General features: G+C 39.5%; 1 long non-coding RNA gene across 2 annotated transcripts in view; it reads left to right on the plus strand.

The window, feature by feature from the left end:
* The first annotated feature begins 808 nt into the window (after positions 1–808).
* LOC128744477 (uncharacterized) overlaps positions 809–24,100 on the plus strand; it is a 65,939-nt gene continuing 42,647 nt past the window's right edge. The window contains exon 1 of one of the 2 annotated variants that reach the window (XR_008412391.1): positions 809–1,355. This is a non-coding gene — a long non-coding RNA (uncharacterized LOC128744477). Of the gene's footprint in view, positions 1,356–21,148; positions 21,162–24,100 lie in introns of those variants that run through there. The other variant, XR_008412392.1, reaches the window with a different exon arrangement.

Genomic DNA, 24,100 nt, shown 5'->3' on the forward strand with positions numbered 1-24,100 from the left:
TGCACCGTTGTTAAGTAATCGAAAAAAACAAACCGTGTAAAAAAGACTCGAGTGTACTAAAGAGATTACGGTGTCGGTGGAGTCGTTAGAATTTACCCTATTTCATATTATTACAAGAATGGCCTTCTTCATCACCGGATTTCAATCGTTTGGATTACATAATATTAATTGAAACCACAACAAATTGCACATTAGAATCAATCAAGAAATTTTTGGTTACTAATTACGACGATTTGCTTCAGGAAACTCTATGACGTATTTTATAAACGCCTTTGAATGGCGATTAAAAGAAGGAGAGAGATTCGAGCTATATAATTCTTCCGAAAAATAAAAGTTTAGTTAATAAACTTATCTCATATTTGTTGTCTTGACTTATTAATGAAGTCAGGCATTCATGAATTTTTATAAAATACAAAAAATAAAAACTAATAATATAAAACAAAACACAATAAAATTCTATTCACAGCAAACAGAAAGTTATATTCGGTTCTGAAGCTGTGAAAAAAATGTTTGTTCCCCATTAAGCTAGAATAATCGTGTTTTTTGCTCACAAATAACCATGAATCTCCATGTCATCTGCCATCGCCGGTGTGCTGCAGTATTGACGAGTTTGCAATTTACCGCCACGACAAACCTGTCGTCCGTATATCAGCTGGAAGGTGTCATTTATACTGTAAAGCAATGATGCATGCCACCCCGGCACGATGCATCGCCTATCTGACAGTGATGCATCTGTCGAACTGAATCGCGTTGTTCGTTGTTTGGAGGCACAGTTAAACGATAGTTTATCACCGGTGCTGCTGGTTGGCGCGTTGGAGCACAGTTGTTGGTTCGGCAGGTACCTGTTACAGTACCTCTTACGATGTGTGAGGGTTCGATACTGTGCCGTTGCCGAGTATGTGCGATGTGGTTTGAAGGTAGAGACAAGAAATGAAACGGTGAGAAAAAAAACATTCAAGGTGGCCACTCGAATTAGTCGCTAAACGATACTCACCGCGAACGGTTCTGACTCCGGTTTACAGCAGCGAAGAGTTTAATTTGTTTGTCAGTTAGTACCTAAAAAGTGTCACGTTGGATACGGGAGAATCTTAACTTGTTTGAGCTTGTTTTAGTTCAAGCTGCGCTTGATTTTAGCGCAAGTGAATCAGTTAAATCAGTTAAGTGATTAACGTACACAGGCGGAGCGAAGTAGAAACGAAGCAGAACTGATACTTACTTCTGATAAACGAGACCGGAGATCCCAGGACGTGGAGACGCAACACTTCGTATACGGGCTGATTGCTTATCACAAACCGCGATAACGATTGCGGCGTAGCGTTGTTTCGAAAGTGTGGAAGAAAGATATCATTGAAAAGGTGTGCATGTTTTCTAGTAAATATTTGATTTCGGTTACTTATCGAGCTGTAAAGGTTAAGCGAAGAACTCCAGAGTTTGTTAGAATGATAAACAATTCTGAATGATAAATTTGATTTTAGAAATTTAATTAGACTGTGCATTGCATCTAATTCTGTGATTTGTTTCTTTTTGTTTAGTGCTGTCGATCACTGAGAAATAGTAGTTACTGCTACCAAAAAAGTCGTTTTTAGTTGAAAACATTGATTTCTCTACCATAATATGTGTGTAGACGGTCCTTAGTCCAATTTGGACCAATTTTCTCAATATCTGAGGCCATAATGCGTTTTGTTGACTTCTAAAGCATCTAAACTGTGAGGCTGGTATGCGTAACCCGAAAACATGACGAGCTTAAAATAATTCTTCGTCTTCTCTGATAAATTTTCGAACTTTTCGGGGAATACTTTCCATTATTATCTGCAAGATGACCTTATCATGTATCTTTTTCCACCACTTTTCCATTTAAATGGTGTTTTGAATGTTGTGCGACTCTTCTTGAATTTATGCTTGACAATTGTCCAATATTTTTCGATGGGACGGAAATTTGGACCGTTTGGTGGATTCATACTTTTTTCAATAAAATGAATATTATTCAGTTATACCATTTACTATTCTACGACACCCCGGCTGTAATAGCAGCTGTCTTAGTCAGGCCAGAATATCACGGGACCTCCGTGTGATCGAATGAATGGCAAAATTACCTTATGAAGACACTTCTCCTTGTAAAGTTGTCCATTCATAGTTGCTCCAGTGATGAAAACTTTTGCTTTATTTGCGAAGACAAATTTGAACTTACCGGGAGAATCCCCCTTATGTTTAGCAAGGAAATATTTTTGACTCGAGATTTGTCCATAGTCCATTTTTTAATATGTTTCATCGTTTATCAACATACTTTCGTTGTACTTACTTGGTCAGAACTTGTTCGTACAGTTTCCTAGCACGGATTTTGACAACCAGATTCTGTTTCAGCTTCCTATGGGAATGGTTGCTGGCATGCTATGACCCAAATGATCCTCACATATAGATTTGCCGAACTATACTGTGGAGTGAATATTTTTGCCATAACACGTCTGGAGATCCCAGGATTATTTCAGACTGCCCAGATGATCTTCGGTCGTACTTTCCGGTTGTATGTTCCTCTTTTACATTTGGATTGCTTTGCACATGCTACGTCAATGTTCCCCGATAGCGTTTGAATGCGATATTTACAGTCGATTATGGAAATTTAAGAGCCTTGGCTATCATTCTTCCTGACCACGTTGGGGGTTCAACTTGACTATGCAGAGTTTTTTCGCGACCCATTTTCGAAAACATTTAGACGGATGTATTAATCCTGATCCTGATAAAATTACGTAGACAATTCTTCCAGATAAAAACGCTATCATTAGTTTCTTGGCACAACAACTAGAGGCGCTGCAGTAATTAGAAAGAAGCGACCAAATACTAACTTGAACTAAATCTATCTCAGTGCGCCCAATCGAAGATTTCCTCGTGGTTTTGAGTTCCTTGGTGTACAAAAATAACTGGAGAGCCACTAATTGCAAACAGTTGATTGGTAGAATCAAGAGATGCATTCGCAAAGTTGACATGATGGCCGTACAACTCTCCTATTGGGACATCGAACGGAAGCTTCGCCGAGCAGCCGATTACGGACCGTTTTCAAATGAACACTATTTTTTCAACAATGGATAATGTATCTTTAATTTCGGCAAATCAGATCTTCTTCATGTATCTTTGTCTTTTTTTGACAGCTTGAGAAAAAAATTCCAAAATTTTAGTTGTCACCCGTCACATTTCCCTCCTCAAGATGCTTCGATCAAGGAGCAAAAGCCGCCACACAAAGCTGACGATGTTCAAAACGCTAATCAGACCGGTAGGTCTCTACGAGACTGTAACTTTGCTTACGGAAGACATACGCGTGCTTGCCGTATTTAAACGAATTGCAGACAATTTTTGGCGGAGTTGCAGGCACTACTTGGAGAGATTCCAATTGTACACATGGCGAAAGTTGGGCGTCGTAAGAATGTCGGACGGCTGTGTAGTGAAACGCGTTCTCTTTAAGAACCCCACCGGGACCACGAATAGAAGGGCCCAACGTGCTAGATGAATCGACCGTGTTGAAGCCGACTTGCGTGTGTCGAGACGCGCAACGAATTGGCCGCGTGTAGCTCAGGACTGAGTTCACTGGAGAGGAATTCTTGATACGGCTCTCGTCTGGTAGAAGGAAATGCAAAAGATTATTCAAAACCATTTCCGTTTCCGGGTCCATTTTTTACCAGCTGAACATCATGACACTAACAAGGTGCTACCACGAATACAGATAGCCCACTGTGTTCCGAGCTGAAATTCAAGCAATTTAATTTATTGACTTCCAAACAGCATACGATACAATCGATCGAGACCAGCTAGGGCGAACAAGGTGAGACGGTGATGGCCTATCTTGCAAGTTGTTCATCATAGCTCTTGGTGAGGTAATCTGACGAACAGGAATTGAAACGAGAGGCACGATTTTCACCAAAGAAAGCCAAGGCTTCGCAAATGACTTTGATGTCATAGCCAGGAATTTTGTGACAGCGAAGGCAATCTGTGCTAGACTGAAAGCGGATTTTAGTGGGGTTAGATTGAAAATAGATGCGTCTTATACCAAATACATGAGAGTAGTAGACTCAAAGGAGACAAACGCACGTCTCCCGCCGTCGGTAACTGTTGACGGCGACGAACTAGAAGTGGTAGATAAGTTCAAAGTCAGAGGTGCAATCAAACAAGAAATCGGGCCTACTTTGCCGTTCACAAACGATCAAGAAGCATACGCCGTCATACAGTCAACCAAAAAAGTATTCGGACAGCAGCGCATAAAATTTTCTTTTAGAAATTTTGCACAGTATTTTTGCAAAGAATGGTAACACATATTTTTTAAAACAATGTTTAATTAAAGCATATTTATATGCACAACAAAAATTCGGGGAAAAGCTTTCCGTTTTGAAGATAGGGTGCATATAGTTTGAATTCCTCAAAAATGCAGCCAAAAAAGTATTCGGACAGTTAACTATTAGTTGAAACAAATGTCCTTTCTCGCTCATCTACTACCTCGTAGGCCCATTTACATTCTTGATGACCTGTTTTAATCTGTTTGGGATAAAATTAACAATTTTTCAAATATCCCTTTGTGAATTGCTGACCATTTTTTTTACAAGAGCTCGGTTTAAGTTATTGTGATAAGAAATCAAATGATTTCTCATTTAGAAATGAGATTATCTAAAAAGATGTTCAAAAGGGATCAAATCTAGACTGAATGCTGATGTTTCGGTAGCTCTAGGACAATTATATGGTGCCTACCGCTTACAATTATCGACAGTATGTTTAGATTCAACATCCCGGTACAATATGTATGTACCACACAATTACAATTTTGCTTTAATTTCACCTAAAATTATTCAGATAGTTGAGTTTACATTTAGTTCTATCCAAAAATATATATCTTTGGTGCCTCGGAGCTTTCCAAGCACCCCAACAAGGTACGACATCAACAACCCTTATGCAAGAATAACTAAAAGAGAAGGGTTACAAGCGAAAGATCACTCGTCAGCAAGTAAACAAGCAATGCGATTAGTGTCATACCTTGTTGGGATGCTTGGAAAGCTCCGAGGCACCAAAGATATATATTTTTGGATAGAACTAAATGTAAACTCAACTATCTGAATAATTTTAGGTGAAATTAAAGCAAAATTGTAATTGTGTGGTACATACATATTGTACCGGGATGTTGAATCTAAACATACTGTCGATAATTGTAAGCGGTAGGCACCATATAATTGTCCTAGAGCTACCGAAACATCAGCATTCAGTCTAGATTTGAACCCTTTTGAACATCTTTTTAGATAATCTCATTTCTAAATGAGAAATCATTCGATTTCTTATCACAATAACTTAAACCGAGCTCTTGTAAAAATATAGTCAGCAATTCACAGAGGGATATTTGAAAAATTGTTAATTTTATCCCAAACAGATTAAAACAGGTCATCAAGAATGTAAATGGTCCTACGAGGTAGTAGATGAGCGAGAAAGGACATTTGTTTCAACTAATAGTTAACTGTCCGAATACTTTTTTGGCTGCATTTTTGAGGAATTCAAACTATATGCACCCTATCTTCAAAACGGAAAGCTTTTCCCCGAATTTTTGTTGTGCATATAAATATGCTTTAATTAAACATTGTTTTAAAAAATATGTGTTACCATTCTTTGCAAAAATACTGTGCAAAATTACTAAAAGAAAATTTTATGCGCTGCTGTCCGAATACTTTTTTGGTTGACTGTACGAAGCAGAAAATGTAAAACACCCTCGTAAGACCGGGAGTTTTTTACGGACATCAAGCCGTGACGCTGCTCACGGAGGACATACGCGTCTTTGCCGTATTTGAGCGGAAGGTGCTGCGGACGATATTTAACGTAGTATAGACTGACAGCGGAGAGTGGGAGAGGTGCATGAATCACGAGCTACAAGCACTACTTGGAGGGATTCCCATTGTACATCTGGCGAAAGTCGGTAGGCTACGGTAGGCCGGACACGTTGTAAGGATGCTGGATGACAGTGCGACAAGTGAGAACCGTACTTGTACTTTCAACAAATCCACCGATATCAGTTACGGGAGGCGCCAATGTAAAAGATGGCTCGACCAGGTCGAGAGCGACTGACGGCTTCTGAGATATCTGGCAATTTGGCCACTACTGAATAAAAACGGCGACGGACAGGGCACATTGCCCGAGCTGCTATCATACAAAGCTTATGGAAAAGCCGCAAATATTATATAAATCGAGCCTATTATGGAAAAAAAAATCTAAAATGGCAAATGTTCTTCGACAAAGGGCTATTAGAACTTTGTGACATTCTCTCTCTCTCTCTCTCTCTCTCTCTCTCTCTCTCTCTTTCTCTGACACATCTGATAGTTCGGATAGTGATGCACTTTCTTGATAAAACACCCCAAGTAACAATTTCAATTTTAAGGTGCACTTGAAGAGGTTTCCAGCATTTGCTGCTTAAAACTGATCTCAAAACTTGTAATTCTACAAAACTGCGATAAAACAGTCATAAAACCCTTATACGGCGAGGGAGGCCCACACTAAAGAAGGTTCTCAAGAAAATTTCCAAAGGTCCTTTTAAAACTTGTAATTCTTATCGATATCTATTTATAATGACTTCCAAGAGTCGCTAGAAACAAAAAGAAAACTGCCACAAGTGTTGATGATTTTATGGTTGTCTCTTCAAAGAACACTTGTAAGACATCATACACTTCTCACAGCCTTAAATGTTTTAAATTGAACAAGAGCTATAAGCTATAAGCATTCACAGATATTACTATTTCGAAATGGGTAGAAATGAAAATTGAAAATAAAAATGGTGATAAAAGCAGCTGCTTTGTTGCTCATAAATGAGAAATTTTTCATGCCACGCTCGGTTTGTCGATGTTTTGTGGCATTAAAGTTAGAAAATTTTAACGCGCCAGTTATTTTTGCTAGATTATTGAAAAATTAAATTAATAAAAAAAATTAATGATTTCATGAAGAATTTGATAGCTACCAAATTTTTAACTAATTGTGGCAAAAAGGCTTTTATATGTCTAAACATATATTTAAAAAGATAAGATCACTAATAGTATTGCATAATACCATATTTATAAGCGGCCTTATGCAATTGACTACGATTTCAAAAGTAATCAAAATAGCCCTGTTCACCATTTTTTCAATGGTTTTATCCCAATCAACCCGAAAGCGCTTATTAGACACATTTATTGCACAAGACAAAGAAAATTTTTCCAAGAGCGCGATAAGTTCATCAATACTTATCGTATTCTTGAAGAAGATAAGTTGCGCTTGAATAAGAATTGTTTGAATTACTTGAGGGCACCAAGTTTTTGCAAGGTAACCATTCTAGTATAAACAAAGAAAACATCAACGAAGTATCGACGTAACGTGTTGTTTGTGCTGTTTGTGCTGTATGGACTGCACGGCAGTTCCAAACGTTTAATTTACAATCGGTACAACTGTTTTTAAAAATAATGCTTCAACTGCTTCAGTGCCTTCAAACATTTTCCATACAAAGACATCTGACTTATGAACTCTATATTTAGTTTAAAAAATACAAAAGCTCTAGAAGAAACCCGCACCGCCTCTGGCAAATGCATCATTACCGGCACTGTCTTTCCCCAGTTCAGTTAGTCCTGAGATTTTTATTGTTTTGTGACTTCGCTGATTGTTCATATGAAAGAGTTTTCAAAATATTACACAGATTTTCGCTTAATTTTCGTTTAAAAGATCTGTATTCTTTAATTTTCTCCAGGTTCAGACGCCTATTTTGACAGATTAGTTGTTTACGTTAGAATGTTCTTATTCAAGAGTATAATTTTTCTTTCAAGAATATACGATTTTAAGAGAGTTTTATGGCAGTATTGCTAAGATAAACAAATCTTGCAGAAGAATGTCATAAGTTTTTGTCAAAACTATTGTTAAGTTTTAAGGAGCGCCATTTTTAAGCAAAAATGAAGTATCCTTTAAAACCCCTTATAAGGTGAATTACACTTATTGATAATTTAGTTTTATGGGTGATTCTTCAAGTCTCCTTCAGTCATACTTCAGAAATGTTAGTCAAATAAGATAAAATTCACTTGAGGAGGAACGTTATAAAACCTAACAGACTTTGAAATGCTCTTATAAAACTACTATAACAAATGAATAAGACCAATTTGCTATTGGATTGTTACTTGGGACGGCTCACAACCGTACACAGTGCAGTCAAATTCATGTAACGACACCTGATCACCAGATAAAGCATTCCTAGAAAAGACAGAAGTTGTTTAAGTTATCCCTAAATCTCTAGCATCACTATAGCTGCTTGATTTGATAACAGCGGAAAAGTTCTGATATTTTAGTTTTTGTAGGATTTATTATGGACAATGATATAAAAAAGCAAAGCTAAATACTGTCTAGTTGGGTACTAAATAGGATGATTTATGTATTTTGAACATGCGTTACGCGTACGCTATTTTGGACACTTCCATTTAATTTTGCTGTTAATGTCCAAAATAGAGTACGCGTAACGCTTGTCCAAAATAGATAAATCACCCTACAATCTATTTTCGAAACTTGACATTCTGTTTTTATACGACAGACTTCGCAGCCAGCTGTTAGAGTACATGTTACAGGACAATTGCGACATTAGTGCTACGATCCTATTGACTCTAACCGTCTCTCCCAACCGAAGTTCGAACATACGACTGCTGGCTTCTTAAATCAGCGTCGTATCTGGAAACTAACTGAGGGGTTACTACGAGTAGATTAATGTACCATCTCTAGTTTCTTTTGTCTTTTAGCGAAAATCCTTAATTGTTGTCTGGTAGGAATTAAATTCAGTGTTGGAAATTTGATTTCCAGAAATGAGAAGAGCTAATTTTGGCACCCTGTTCTTTATACTATATCGTAAGGCTTCGCCTGAAATGTGTAAAGGTATGTTTTGACACGATACTTGGCAAATAAGCGGTAGCGTGTAACTGGTCGGTGGACAGAGTGTGGTCGAGTGTGCAGTGGATGCCCGCGCAAAGGCAGTTAAGTGAATGGCTAGTAGTGGATATTTAGTCAGATGTTACACTAACGTGGTTTTTACGCATTCATCAGTAATAATCATGAACAATTTTTCATATAATTATTATCAGCGCAGCCTTGAAACCCGATGCGATTTCGTGATGGTTTTATCAACCGTCAATGATAGTCTCGCGTACTAGATTCGCATACTGTTCAAACCACACTCACATCCGAAATTAACACCTTTCCACAATTGCCCACATTTCAGCCAGTTACGCCTACAGGCCATTCTAAGCTAGCAACAGTTTTCCATTCAATACATATAGGTTCGATAATCAGCATTGAAATTGTTTTTAACATCAAATATGAACACAGATGCTCAACGTTTTTCCACACCGTGGCTCGTGCCAAGTGCCAATATGTATTTGTGCGGTTTGTGTGCTGGCAATTGCATCGCCGCAGGTCTACCCGGGTCTGCCCAGAAAACGAATGAGAAAAGCGGAGATGAAACAATTGAATGCAAACAGATAGGCCGCATTTTAAAACAAGCAGGCGTCAGTTCAGCCCATGTGGAGTGGATAATCGCTTCCCACCGGATTAACCCTGGCTACCGCAAGCCATCAACTCGATCAACGCCGGACGCCGCTTGGGTGTGCACATCGATCGGAATGAAGCCGGCACCGCACCACCGGGGCATGTCTGATAATAAGTGTGCTGTTCAAATCAAATGCAAGGTTACAGCTGTTTAGCGCTGCTGACCGCATAACGTGAACAGCAAACAGGTGACGGGTGCATCTTAATCGGCGTACTTGTAATTTGAGAAAAGATTAAATGTGTTTTGAAGAGGTTCATTTCTCTTTTTGACATCATATGACATTTTTTAAACAAAAAGCTTTACAGATTAATGTATTCTACGACACAGACCATCATTCTTATAGTTTCTCACATATCCAATTACAATGGGTGACGTTATCTGAAATCAACATTTTCATGCAATGTTGTAAAGATATGTCAATTCAACGGCAACGTTGAGAAGGAAGTGTGCCGTTTCCTTTTCCATTCAATGCCTCAGCTTTAGAATGTTTTCCTGCTGTGGTAGAATGCACAACGAGAAACATCTGATTGGATGCAATGGAATCAAAATGAAATATATTTCCAGTGCTGACTGACTGTCTAATGAAAAGTAGGGTATAGAATTGCCATCGGCGTTCTTTCCATTGAAATTTGGATCAATCTTTATGTGTTACGGTGAACAGAATTTGCTACTGTCAGCAACGTAACTATTAAATTTTTATTTTTGCTGAAAACCCTTTACTAAATATTCAGCAGCATTAAAAGAATGTTCAAACATCGATTTATTTATATTTCTCCATTATTGAAATAATTTATTCTGTAAAAAAGCCTGATTGTAAATTTTTCTAAAATACGATACGATTTTAGTTTTGTAATCGAGCTTTCTCGGCAATTCAGGAAAAAGACCTATGGAAAGATGGAAAACTCCTATGGAAAGTCGGTAAACTCATTGTTTTTTTGTTGTTGTTTTTTGACAATATACCTTGCTTGTTCAGAATACTGAAATTTTTACTGCTGATAGATCAGGCATTGTTCCATTTTATTGTACTCCAAATACTTTATTTAAAACTGCTAGGTCTACAAAAAGGGTGGTTGGTCGACTGCTTCAAACGCCGCCTGTAAGGTACCCTCCGCGATTCTGTTACGCCGGCTGTCACCGGTAGCACATGGTTTCGTAGGGAATTATCTGGCGGGCTTCATGTGGACTTGCGCCACTACGGACCAAATTTTCACCATTCGACCATCCGAGTCCGATAAATCTTGTAGAAATGTCGAGACTACAATGTTCCCACGCATCACCTCTTTATTGATTTGAAAGCAGCATGTCGATACAGTCCATCGAGACTAGCTATGGCAGATAATGTACGAACACGGTTGTCCGGAAAAAACTGATTCGACTGATCAGAGTTACATTGGATCCAGTGATGTGTTTCGTGCGCTTCTCGGAAGCACTTTCGAATCTCTTTGAGGCGCGGCGAAGGTTTAAACATGGTGACAGCTTATCAAAAACCAAGCAGGAGGAGCCAAGCGCTGTGGAGCTCGCATTGACAGAACTGTTGTAATTAAAAGAGATGAGTTCGAGGTAGTAAATCAATTTGTATATCTCGGGTTTTTGGGGGCTGGTACCGAATGGCCGAATTTCAACAACAGTCACGAAGGTCGAATCACGAATGGCCGAGTCACGAAAAATCGATTTTTTTCGGAATGCCTAAAAAACTATTCAATAAAAAACATGTAGCAGTTAACAAATAACTTTAACTAGCTAAGTGCCCGATCTTACTCGGGGCGCTTTTGTCTCACAGTCACTTGTACATCAGTTATTGTAAGAAATGCTTATAATGCAAAAATATAACGCTTGCTCCTCTTTTGGACGTTCCTTCCCATTTGTCAGCCCCCCTCTTTTGTCTACCCGGCCACTTACATATCTGTTTTCTTTACGGAAATCCCTATAAAACCCGATACAGAAAGAGAAAGACATTTATCCTATTTGCACCTTTTAGCAATGGCCACCCCACGCAAAGTTTTGTTATTGTACTTTTCAAAAAAAAGTAGAAGGTGCAACAGTGTTTCTTTCATAGATACATAAAACCTGTCATTCCTTTCATCTCACTTCAAGACAAACTTGTTTGTAAACAATGATTTTAGTTTCACCACCAGGAGCAACTATGCACAAATTATTGGCCGAGCCCACTCTGGAACATGCCACATAAAGTTGACCATGGGAAAACATAGTGTTCTCAGATCAACTCCACACTGTTTGAATGATTGCCCCTGTGACTCAAATAGAGTCGGCCAGCAACACTTAGCACTAATGGTCGAACACTTTTTATACGGGTCACTTTGCTTCAGCGCATAATGACACTTATTGACAAATCTACAGCTGCGAGCATTGCCGTTTAGTGTTTCGTATTTTGATTTTTTCTGTTGTACGGATAAATTGTTACAGTCATGTGAGCGTTACTCCCCCTTCCTGTCAGCAACCTCCTGTCATTAGCTCCCTCTTTTGTCCAACCACTCCCACCACTTAAGGAAGAACCGTCCAAACATTTCTTCCCCCTGTTACTCCCCCCTCTTTTGTCAATCCCTTCAATTCTGATTCCCTTATATCAAGGAACATGTATGAAAGTTTGAAAAAGAACGGTCAAGGCGTTTCGGAGTTATGTCCCCCTCCCCCTATTAAGGACCCTCCCCCCCTAACAGGGAACCTCCCTCCTTCGTTTTTGTTAACCTTCCAGTGCTGATTCTCTTATGTCAAGGAACAATTGTGCCACGTTTGATGAATAACCGTCCAGCCATTTCGGAGTTATGGCCTCCCCTCTGTTACGACCCCCCTTTGTCAACCCCCCAGTGCTGATTCTCTTATATCAAGGAACATGTGTGCCAAGTTTAGTGAAGATCGGTCAATGCGTTCTGGAGTTATGGTGCAACATACAAACATACAAACATACAAACAAACATACTCACGCTCACTTTTATATATATATAGACTAGCTGACCCGACAAACTTCGTATTGCCACAAATTAACCTGTGTTGTACATAAATCATGAATCTCGGATGATCTTTGTCACTATCTCGAGTTTTGCAAGCCCCCCAGTGGGCGGCGCTTCCGACGGCGGGTCACCGGCAACACTCGCGACCGGCTCGTCCTGAATGATCTAGTGTTACTATAGATAGTTTTTGTGGTCTTGTTATTGATTAATGTTTTATGGAAGAGTCTCGAATTTCTCGAGTTGGATTAGTTTGTGAGTTTCGCAAAAATTTCTGTTTTATTTGTATGAGAGTCCATATCCCCCTACCACAGGGGTGAGAGGTCTCTAACTATCACAAAATAAATTCAAGACTCAAAAATCTCCTACATGCTAAATTTGGTTCCATTTGCTTGATTAGTACTCAAATTATAAGGAAATTTGTATTTCATTTGTATGGGAGCCCACCCTCTTAAAAGGGAAAGGGGTCGTAATACACCACAGAAAAAAAAATTCTGCCATCTAAAACTCTCATATGCCAAATTTGGTTCCATTTGCTTGATTAGTTCTAAAGTTATGAGCAAATTTGTATTTCGTTTGAATGGGAGCCCCCCCCCCTTCTAAAAAGGTAAGAAGTCCTAATTCATAATGGGAAAAATGGTTGCCTCCAAAAACACCCACATGCCAAATATGGTTCCATTTGCTTGATTAGTTCTCGAATTATGAGGAAATTTGTATTTCATTTGTGTAGAAGCCCCCCCTCTTGAAGTGTGGAAGGATCCTAATTCACCGTAGAAAATATTTTTGCCTCCAAAAACCTCCACATGCCGAATTTGGTTCTATTTGCTTGATTAGTTCTCGAGTTATGGGGAAATTTGTATTTCATTTGTATTGGAGCCCCCCCTCCTAATGTGGGAAGAGGTCCTAATTCATCACAGAAAAAATTCTTGCCTCCAAAAACACCTACACGCCAAATTTGGTTCCATTTGCTGGATTAGTTCTCGAATTATGAGGAAATTTGTATTTCGTTTGTATAGGACCCCCCCTCCTAAAGTGGGGAGGGGTCCCAATTCATCATTGAAAAAAAAATTGTCTCCAAAAACACACTTATGCCAAATTTGGTTCAATTCGCTTGATTAGTTCTCGAGTTATGAGGAAATTTGTATTTCATTTGTACAGGAGCCCCTCCTCTTAAAGTGGGGAGGGGTCCTAATTCACCATAGAAAATTTTCTTGCCCTCGGAAACTTTCACATGCCAAATTTGGTTCCATTTGCTTGATTAGTTCTCGAGTTATGAGGAAATTTGTATAGAAACCCCCCCTCTTAAAGGGGAGAGGAGTTATAATTCCTCTTATAAAGAGGGGAGGGGTCTCAATTCACCATAGAATAAATTCTTGTCACCAAAAAAAACACCCACATGCCAAATGTTGTTCTATTTGCTTGATTAGTTCTCGAGTTAGGAGGAAATTTGTATTTCATTTGTACAGGAGCCCCCCCTCTTAGAGTGGGGAGGGGTCCTAATTCACCGTAGAAAATTTTCCTGCCCTCGAAAACCTTCACATGCCAAATTTGGTTCCATTTGCTTGATTAGTTCTCGAGTTATGAGGAAATTTGTATGGAAGCCCCCCCTCTTAAAGGGGAGAGGAGTTACAATTCCCCTTATAAAGAGGGAGGGGTCTCAATTTACCATAGATTAAATTCTTGTCACCGAAAACACCCACATGCCAAATTTGGTTCTATTTGCTTGATTAGTTCTCGAGTTATGAGGAAATTTGTATTTCATTTGTATAGGAGCCCCCCCTCCTAAAGTGGGGAGAGGTTCTTATTCATCATAGAAAACATTCTTGCCTCCAAAAACACCTACATGCCAAATTTGGTTCCATTTGCTGGATTAGCTCTCGAGTTATAAGGAAATTTGTATTTCGTTTGTATAGGAGCCCCCCCCCACCACTTAAAGTGGGGAGGGGTCCCAATTCATCATAGAAAAAAATTTTGTCTCCAAAAACACACACATGCCAAATCTGGTTCCATTTGCTTGATTAGTTCTCGAGTTATGAGGAAATTGGTATTTCATTTGTACAGGAGCCCCCCCTCTTAAAGTGAGGAGGGGTCCTAATTCAACATAGAAAATTTTCTTGCCCTCGAAAACTTTCACATGCCAAATTTGGTTCCATTTGCTTGATTAGTTCTCGAGTTATGAGGAAATTTGTATGGAAACCCCCCCTCTTAAAGGGGAGAGGAGTTATAATTCCCCTTATAAAGAGGGGAGGGGTCTCAAATTACCCTAGAATAAATTCTTGTCACCGAAAACACCCACATGCCAAATTTGGTTCTATTTGCTTGATTAGTTCTCGAGTTATGCAGAAATTTGTGTTTCATTTGTATGGGAGCCCCCCCTCTTAGTGGGGGGAGGGGTCTCTAACCATCACTAAAACCTTTCCGGGCCCCAAAAACCTCTACATGCAAATTTTCACGCCGATTGGTTCAGTAGTTTTTGATTCTATAAGGAACACAGGACAGACAGACAGACAGACAGACAGACAGAAATCCTTCTTTATAGGTATAGATTAAACAACAAACACAATAAGCAACACAACTTTTTACTATAGAGTATAGTAGATTGAAAGTTCTTTCTTCCCCTAATCGCAAATGATTTACGTTAATTATAAGGTGCGAGACCAATTTACCGTGTCAATAGTAAATGTTTCCTATATGATTCAGGGCGAGACGGCTGCAGGCTTTGAGTGCGGCCGGTGACACGCCATCGGAAACGTCGGCCACCGCACTGCGTGGGGGGGGGGGCAGTCTCCCGCAGAAACTACAGCAGTCCCCCGAATAACGCGGTTTCGAATAAGGACGTTTCCATTAAGGACGGTCTCGAGTGATTCCATTAACGCGGTCGAACGTCCTTATTGGAGTCTACGTAGCATATGGGAATTGACCTAATTGGTTCCAACATGGAATAACTCGTGATCCTGACCTAATAGACGGTTGGTGTCTTCGACAAAGTTGTTCAGTACATCAACGGGTTTTCATTGGATTATTGTATTGCGGAATTGTCTCACAACGTGGCGCTAGCGTATATGTAATATTTTTGTATAGGCTGTATCTGGCGCTGCAGGCTATCTAGAAAGTTGCGGCCTTCGGGAAGGTTGCTCAAATGACTGCCACCTTCAAGATGGCGTGGAAAAAAGCGCAGAACTGATTCACTACGTGGCGCTAGTGTATATGTAATCCTCTTATGCAGGCTGTATCTCACGCTGCTGACTATCTAGCAAGTTGCGGTCTTCGAGAAGGTTATTCATATGACTGAGACCTTCAAGTAGGGATGGAAAATATTGCAGAATTATCTTACTACGTGGCGCTAGCATATATGTAACATTCTTGTATAGGCTGTATCTTGCGCTGTTGACTGTCTGGAAAGTTGTGGCCTTCGGGAAGGTTATTCATATGACTGCCACCTTCAAGATGGTATGAAAAATATTGCAGAATTGTCTCACTACGTGGCGCTAGTGTACATTTAATCCTCTTATGCAGGCTGTATCTTACGCTGTTGACTATCTAGCAAGTTGCGGTCTTCGAGAAGGCTATTCATATGACTGCGACCTTCAAGAAGGGATGGAAAATATTGCAGAATTATCTCACTACGTGGCGCTAGCATATATGTAACATTCTTGTATAGGCTGTATCTTGCGCTGTTGACTGTCTGGAAAGTTGTGGCCTTCGGGAAGGTTATTCATATGACTGCCACCTTCAAGATGGTATGAAAAATATTGCAGAATTGTCTCACTACGTGGCGCTAGTGTACATTTAATCCTCTTATGCAGGCTGTATCTTACGCTGTTGACTATCTAGCAAGTTGCGGTCTTCGAGAAGGCTATTCATATGACTGCGACCTTCAAGAAGGGATGGAAAATATTGCAAAATTGTGTCACTACGTGGCGCTGGCATATATGTAATCTTTATAAGAAGGCTGTATCACGCGCTGCTGGTTGTCTGGAAAGTTGCGGTCTTCGGGAAGGTTACTCATAAAACTGCCACCTTCAAGATGGTATGAAAAATATTGCAGAATTGCTTCACTACGTGGCGCTAGTGTATATGTAACATTCTTAACGAGGCTGTCTTTTGCCCTGCAGGCTATCTAAAAAGTTGCGGTCTTCGGGAAGGTTATTCATGTGACTGAGGCCTTCAAGAAGGGATGGAAAATATTACAGAATTGCCTCACTACGTGGCGCTAGCATATATGTAATCTTCTTAAGCAGGTTGCATCACGCGCTGCTGTCTGTATACCAAGTTGTGGTCTTCGAGAAGGTAATTCAAATGACGGTGAGATTTTTCTGGCTATTTAGGAAGTAGCATTTACGGATAGATGGTAGACTAACCCATGGATTATTTTTGCGAGGACTGTGGGAGATATACGAGTTTCTTCTAAAAAAAGCATGCTGAACATAATAGCATAAACATAAAGGTCAGCATTGATTTGCAATTGTGGAGCCCCACCTCTGGGCACGCCGGTGAGCAGATGCGTTCCATGTAAAAAAGTTGTAGGGACCTAAACTGCCATTTTCAAAAGATGATTAGACCACGATACTATTTCGTGGTTACCGTTGAACCACTATTATGAAACTGGTTCATCTCTACCAGGATGCTTACCAGGATGAGTTGAAAAATTTTGCTTTGTTAGGTTTCAACAAAAATTTAAGTAATGTACAAAATTGTTGTATTTAATTTTTATTATATGGAAAAATAAACACTGGTTTTTTTCTTTTTTGTTTAGTTATTGACGGTCTGATGTTATTATCTTTTTCTTGCCCCCCTCTTCAAAAAAATTTCCAGACCAGGACACCTAAGTAGCACACTTTCGTCACTTCTGGTTGCTGCAACCTATTTATGACTGAAATCAGTCATTAATTGGTTACCACAACTAGTTTATAGCAACTGTGCTAGTAGGGCATAAACTGTTTTACAAATTTGTATAAGCTTTATTAAACTTATTATTAGAATGTGAATTGGTTGCATGGTTTTATAAGATATTTTGTATTCACTGCAACGCAACATAAAGCCTTCACAAGAAGATTACATATACACTAGCGCCACGTAGTGAGACAATTCTGCAATAACTTTCTCGAAGGCCGCAACTTACTAGATAACCAGCAGCGCGAGATACAGCCTGCCTAAGCGGATTAAATGTACACTAGCGCCACGTAGTGAAGAAATTCTGCAATATTTTTCATACCATCTTGAAGGTGGCAGTCATATGAATAACCTTCCCGAAGGCCACAGCTTTCCAGACAGTCAACAGCGCAAGATACAGCCTATACAAGAATGTTACATATATGCTAGCGCCGCGTAGTGAGTTAATTCTGCAATATTTTCCATCCCTACTTGAAGGTCTCAGTCATATGAATAACCTTCTCGAAGACCGCAACTTGCTAGATAGTCAGCAGCGTGAGATACAGCCTGCATAAGAGGATTACATATACACTAGCGCCACGTAGTGAATCAGTTCTGCGCTTTTTTCCATGCCATCTTGAAGGTGGCAGTCATTTGAGCAACCTTCCCGAAGGCCGCAACTTTCTAGATAGCCTGCAGCGCCAGATACAGCCTATACAAAAATATTACATATACGCTAGCGCCAAGTAGTGAGACAATTCCGCAATACTATAATCTACTGAAAACCCGTTGATGTACTGAACAACTTTGTCGAAGACACCAACCGTCTATTAGGTCAGGATCACGAGTTATTCCATGTTGGAACCAATTAAGTCAATTCCCATATGCTACATAGACTCCATTAACACGGTTTCCATTAACGCGGTCCCTATTAGCGTCCTTATTGGGGGGACTACTGTACTTCTATTTAGGTGCATGCATTTTTAGGTTTACTGACTAGTAGGGATTATCTCTTAGTTAAATCCGATGAGCGGTAGCGAGTAAGGACAGCATGTACCCAACATTTGTGCAGGTTGAAGGCCGTGAATATTTTCGGTGAATTTATTATGCCATTTGTGATTCGGTCATTCGTAGATAATTCGTTTTTAGTGATGTCAAATAACAGCTACATAGCAAAGAAATACGTAGACTTGTTCTTACCGTTCTCAAATCGTGTTCGGAAATCGTGGTTACTACGGATTCTACGAGACCTTAAGGACTGGTTAGACTCACTCCAATACTAAGTGTGTCATATATAAAACGCTATTAGACTAGCATGGAATGTGATATTCGGCTAAAAATATTCACGGCCTTCAACCGGCACAAACGTTGGGTACATGCTGTCCTTACTCGTTGCCGCTCGTTCGGACTTAACTAAAGGATAGCTACTAGTCAGTAAACCTAGGAAAATGCATGGAGGTTGCTGTGGGGCGGCTGCCGCCCCCACTGGGGGTGGCGCTTCAGACAGCGAGTCACTGGTGCATGCTCACGGCCTGCAGCTGTCTCGCCCTGAGTAACATTTTTGGCGCACCCGTGGGGGTGCCCCCACGCGAGCCCCCATTTGGGAAACGCTGATCTAGGAAACAGGTCTCGCACTTTATAATGAACGAAATTTATCTGCGCTTAGGGAGGCAAAGAACTTTCAATCATCTATACTCTATGGTAAATAGGGTAACGTATAAGTTGTGGCCAGAGTGTTAGGCGTATATGAAACTTGCCACTTCCATTTCATTTTGGCGTAGGTGGCCAATAACATATACGCGACCATTCGTGATTCAGCCATTCGTGATTCGGCCTTTAATGATTCGGCCTTCTGCGACTGTTGTTGAATTTCGGTCATTCGGTACCAGAACCAGCCTTGAGTTCTTGAGTGGACCAAGAATGGTTGAAAACTATCGTTCCGCGTATTATTTCGACCACACAATGGCTCTTGAATGCACCAATCAAACCAAACAAGGCCCAAGCTAAAAAAAACTCATCAACCTCGAGATACTGAAGAAAGCCATTATCCGTGAGTGGGCCAAAATACCGGCAAGTCACTTAGCCGGAGCCAAGATTAATTAATTTTGGATTCTGATTAGTTTCATACATTCAGTATTTTCGATTTTGGAATAAATAAAAATTGTTTTCCAAACCGATTTTTCGACCTTTTAAATAGGTTACACATCGAGTACCGGACCCTGTAGTTCTGAATTACCAAAATTATAAAAAATAATACTGGATGTTTTAGACTCAAAACCGACCCTACTGAAAATCGAACCAATATTATCTCCAGCCATACAGCTGTCCCTGCAGAGGCCACATGACGTTCGGTTGACCAGTATACTAAATATACGACTGATTTTGTAAACCAATGCTGGAAGTTAATCCGCTAGTGCCCACGTTTTTTCGTAGTTTTCGGGAATTCAAGCGCTTAGTTATTGAATATTGGCTGTACAAAGGTCGAATAATCTACTATTCAAATAAAATGTTTGTTGGGTCCTCCAAATTAACGTTATAAATCAAACTATGTATTTGAAAGGATATATTAAGCAATAATGAGAAGGTATGAGTAAATATTAACATATAAAAATAAAGTATCAGCGATTTATGGCGATTTGAAGAGAAATACTCTTAGCCCTCCTATTGGCGGGGTTAGGCACTAGAGGGTTAATTGACATCAAAAGTCACTTTTTTCGAAGGTGCGTACTAATCATTGCTGTTGGAAAACCCTTGTGTTTCAAATGAAATGCCAATTCTCTCTTTAACCGTTTCGAACAGTAATATGTTTGAACATATTCTTGTACAATTTCCATCATGTACAATCTACTATGCCTCCCAGTTGGCCTCGAGGTATGATGCTGGCCTAATAAGCCAGTCGTCGTATGTTCGAATTTCGGCTGGGAGAGGCTGCTGGAATCAATAGGATCGTAACAACTGGCCCTGCAATTGTCCTGTATTCTAACAGCTGGCTACGAAGTCTATCATATAAAAACAGAAGGTCAAGTTTCGATAACGGAATGTAGCACCTAGGCTTTGCTTTGCTTTTACAATATACTTAAACTTCGATTTGTTCCTCAAGTTCTTGTCACTTCTTGTTTTATTTTAAACCATCAATATTTTTTAGCGCCAGCAGTATCAGTTCAGTATTGGCTGCTGACTCAACTCATTATAATCCAGTGTGTGTTAGAAGTGGCCGGATGCTCTTTTTCTTATTTTTTGCTCCGCCATCTGCCAAAAATCATAAGCTCGAATTGTTGGTCGATTTCTTGTCGTCGAAAAAATATCCCTTCGATAGTAAAGCGCATGCTTGAAGATGGTTTTAACAGTCTGATTGTGAAATGTTGTTTTCCGTTAAATTGTATCGTTTTTCAATACGATACGTGTATCAAACATCAAATTTATATAAATATTTCCCTAGAACTATCCACAGAGAAATAGAATAGATATTATAATAATTTTCTAAGGGAGAGGCCACCACTAACAATTCTACGGATAACTGTACAATCAAACGTTGCGCGTGAATTTCCCTCACTCGCATCGGGCAATCGTTTCCGCACCCTACGCAAGGTGCCAATTTTCCCAGTGTTTTCCCCCGCCGTTTGACACTGCGTTGATCTACTTGCAGGCGCGATGGATCCCAGTATTCTAGCAACCATGGACCGTGACGCACTGAAGAAGCAGATCGAGAACATGAAGTACCAGGCTTCGATGGAGCGGTGGCCATTGTCTAAGAGCATCGCAGCGTAAGTACAATTTTTCTTGTCATTTCTTCAATATTTAAACAAATTGGGTTAGGATAAAACGATTTACCGGAAGTCCGCCGAGTAAAAATTGTGATAAAACATGGATTATGTGCATGGATTAGTCCGTAAAATCAGATATAGTAAATGGAAGTGACTTTTTTGAACCGAAGGTGTGCTCAACCTGTTCATCGATAAGGATATGGAGTATACTGACTGGATGTCGATATTTTCGGGGTGTGTATTTACCTTTTGCCAAGCCCGTGGCATGAAAGGGATTATCTTGTTGCATCGAAGAAAAAAGCTGTATGATAATGTCGAAAAAGGTCGGAAGTCCCGTTCATGGTTCGGAAAAAAGAATACAAGAAAATGTGAATTTGTGATTAAGTGTTACACAGAACGTATAAATGAAAAAGAAGAAAAACCGCTCTTGTAATTATGCTGCTGCCTCGTGCACCCACACTTGCAAACGTCTGTGCGAAGGGTGTTCGTTTTTCTCTTTCTGGCCTGCGCGAGCACTGCACGTAGCATAACGGAGGGGTGGATGACTGTCGTACATACACTGATGACGATGATGGTGATGGGGCATTAATGATGACGACGACAACGACAGTGAAAAAACTGGCGCATATCAGACTGAGGGAAATCGGTGAACTAGGGATTGAAGGGTAAGGTAGAGAACGTTCGCTCCATTAAAATGTCCTCTTTTTTTATCAGGATTTATTCAATCGTTTAATGAACCAATTTATTGTACCGGTTTTAAAGATTTTTCTGGCATTATCTTGATCATGGAATAATATACACTTTTTCGATCGAACATGGAAATGTGAAGCGCAGTGTGAATTATTTATAGCCGCTTCTATTTTATAAATCTTAAGGATATGTTTTCCATTTAAATTGCAAGTGAATTTATTTAAATGGTATTCTGTAAAAATATGCCAGAAAGGTATTGCAGAATATGTGCTGGAAATTTTTATTTATAGAAAAAATGGCACATCGGGCGGAAACAGGTCGTTTCTCCTATTATCGATTTTCTGTTTACTCGTGCATACAGTTATTTCGTAACGTAACGTAGGGGTTCTGCTAATAACGTTCATTGGCTTGTTTTATTTTATGGTGTTTGCTAAGTATTCGGATCTATGAGAAATAGTTTTATTCGTTGAAGTTATGCTGTTCTTAGATGCTACGAATATTGTTATTCTGAAAGTTATTTGTATGTAAAAGTCTTATTTAATCTTTTAATTTGACGCATCCAAAGCCTTTTTGCATATTTTTGGCCCACCTAACAGAAATCATCAACAGAATTGGTGAAATCTAGGAATTGTTAACGCACTCAAGTCTTGTTTAACACGTTGTTCTTACGATTTTTGAATTACCAAGGCTTTTATTGACGATTTTTGAATTACCGCGGTTAATTTTTATGGCGATTTTTAAATTACGCGGGTTTTTAAAACCATTTTTCGAATTAAAGCGGTTTTTTCAGAAATGTTTAAATTCTAGCGGTTTTTCAGATAACTTTCGGCTTTTAAATAGCTTTTTGGGTGATTTTTGGATTAACGCGGTTTTTTACGATGATTTTTAAATTAGCTAGGTTTATTTTTATGACGATTTTTGAATTAAGGCGGTTTATTTTTACAACATTTTTCGAATTAACGTGGTTTTGTTTATAAAGTTTTCTTTTATGCGCTACGTATCCCCCGTGCAAAAAAAGACATGAGTAAAATAAACTTTTTCATAATTGCTCCCTCTGTTTCAATGTACAATATTTCAATTAATTTTATACCGATTTCATTTTAAACTTTGAATAATATCGAAAAATTCACCAAGCCTAAAGTAACCAAATATGGTAATCATTTTTAGTTATTGATCCTAATTTCACCACTAGCGACTTTTTTTTAATCATTTGGTTACTGGCCCCTAGTTTCATTATTTCTTCTACAAAGTTGCATAAATTAGAAGAAAATCAATAAAAATTAGTAAACTAAACATCGATTAACTATAATGAATATTACATTTTGCTTAACTGGAAAGAGTATTAAAAGTGGATTCTAAAGCTTCAGGGCTTTATCAGTTGGATTTAGAAATTATTGGAGTAGATCTTCCGTTTGAGGTTCGCCCAAAAATGATTTGTCGATTGCAGCTTGGGGACGTTGAGAAGGTTGGCAGTCTTCATTACAGCGTTTATCTTCAGCCGGTCCATTTCCTCCAGTGTTCTCTGGTCATAATAGATCGAGGCCAGGTCCGACCAAAAGACCCCATTTTCCTTCGTGTGATACTTCTTGATAAAGGTGGCAACTTCCGACAGTCACTTTGTGTTGTAGATCTCCCTGTTTACCGCAAGCCCCGAAGAAAAGAACAGCGGCTTGGACATTCCTTTCTCGTTGATCGTCATCCACAGAAGGGCCTTCGTCGGGAGCTTGGTATGGAAGATATACTTGACATCATCGCTTACCTCCTTCGTGGGGGACGGCCTCCTGTCAGTCATTACTATTCAGCGTCTCGCATTTCTCGTAGTTCGTCATTAGTTCTCGTCATCTACTGTAACCACGATGTGGCGCCTCCCCAGGAAACATGTTTTTTACCAACATCTTTAATCGCTTTAATCATCCAGAAGATTACCTGTTGTTCAGACACGGCCGGCCTCGACTGACATCACAATACAGTAACAGACAAAAATCACAATACAAAAAAGACTGATCTAGTGAGATCTATGTGAGAAAATGCTGGAGATTTCCCCAAACTTGAACATGTCTTCAATAGAAGCGAAAGCTCGTATCATCGATGACATAGGCTGATTGTATCCGAATACTGTGCGATGAAATCTTGGCTGAAGTAACGTGGCATTCCTAAGAGACCGACTCGGAGATCAAGTTCGGAATTCGGAGATCAAGTAGCGATAGCAGTCGTGAACAGTCAACCTCGTTGTATAGAATCTTGACAAC

Source organism: Sabethes cyaneus, chromosome 3 (assembly GCF_943734655.1).
Source record: "Sabethes cyaneus chromosome 3, idSabCyanKW18_F2, whole genome shotgun sequence".
Classification (NCBI taxonomy): Eukaryota; Metazoa; Arthropoda; class Insecta; order Diptera; family Culicidae; genus Sabethes; species Sabethes cyaneus.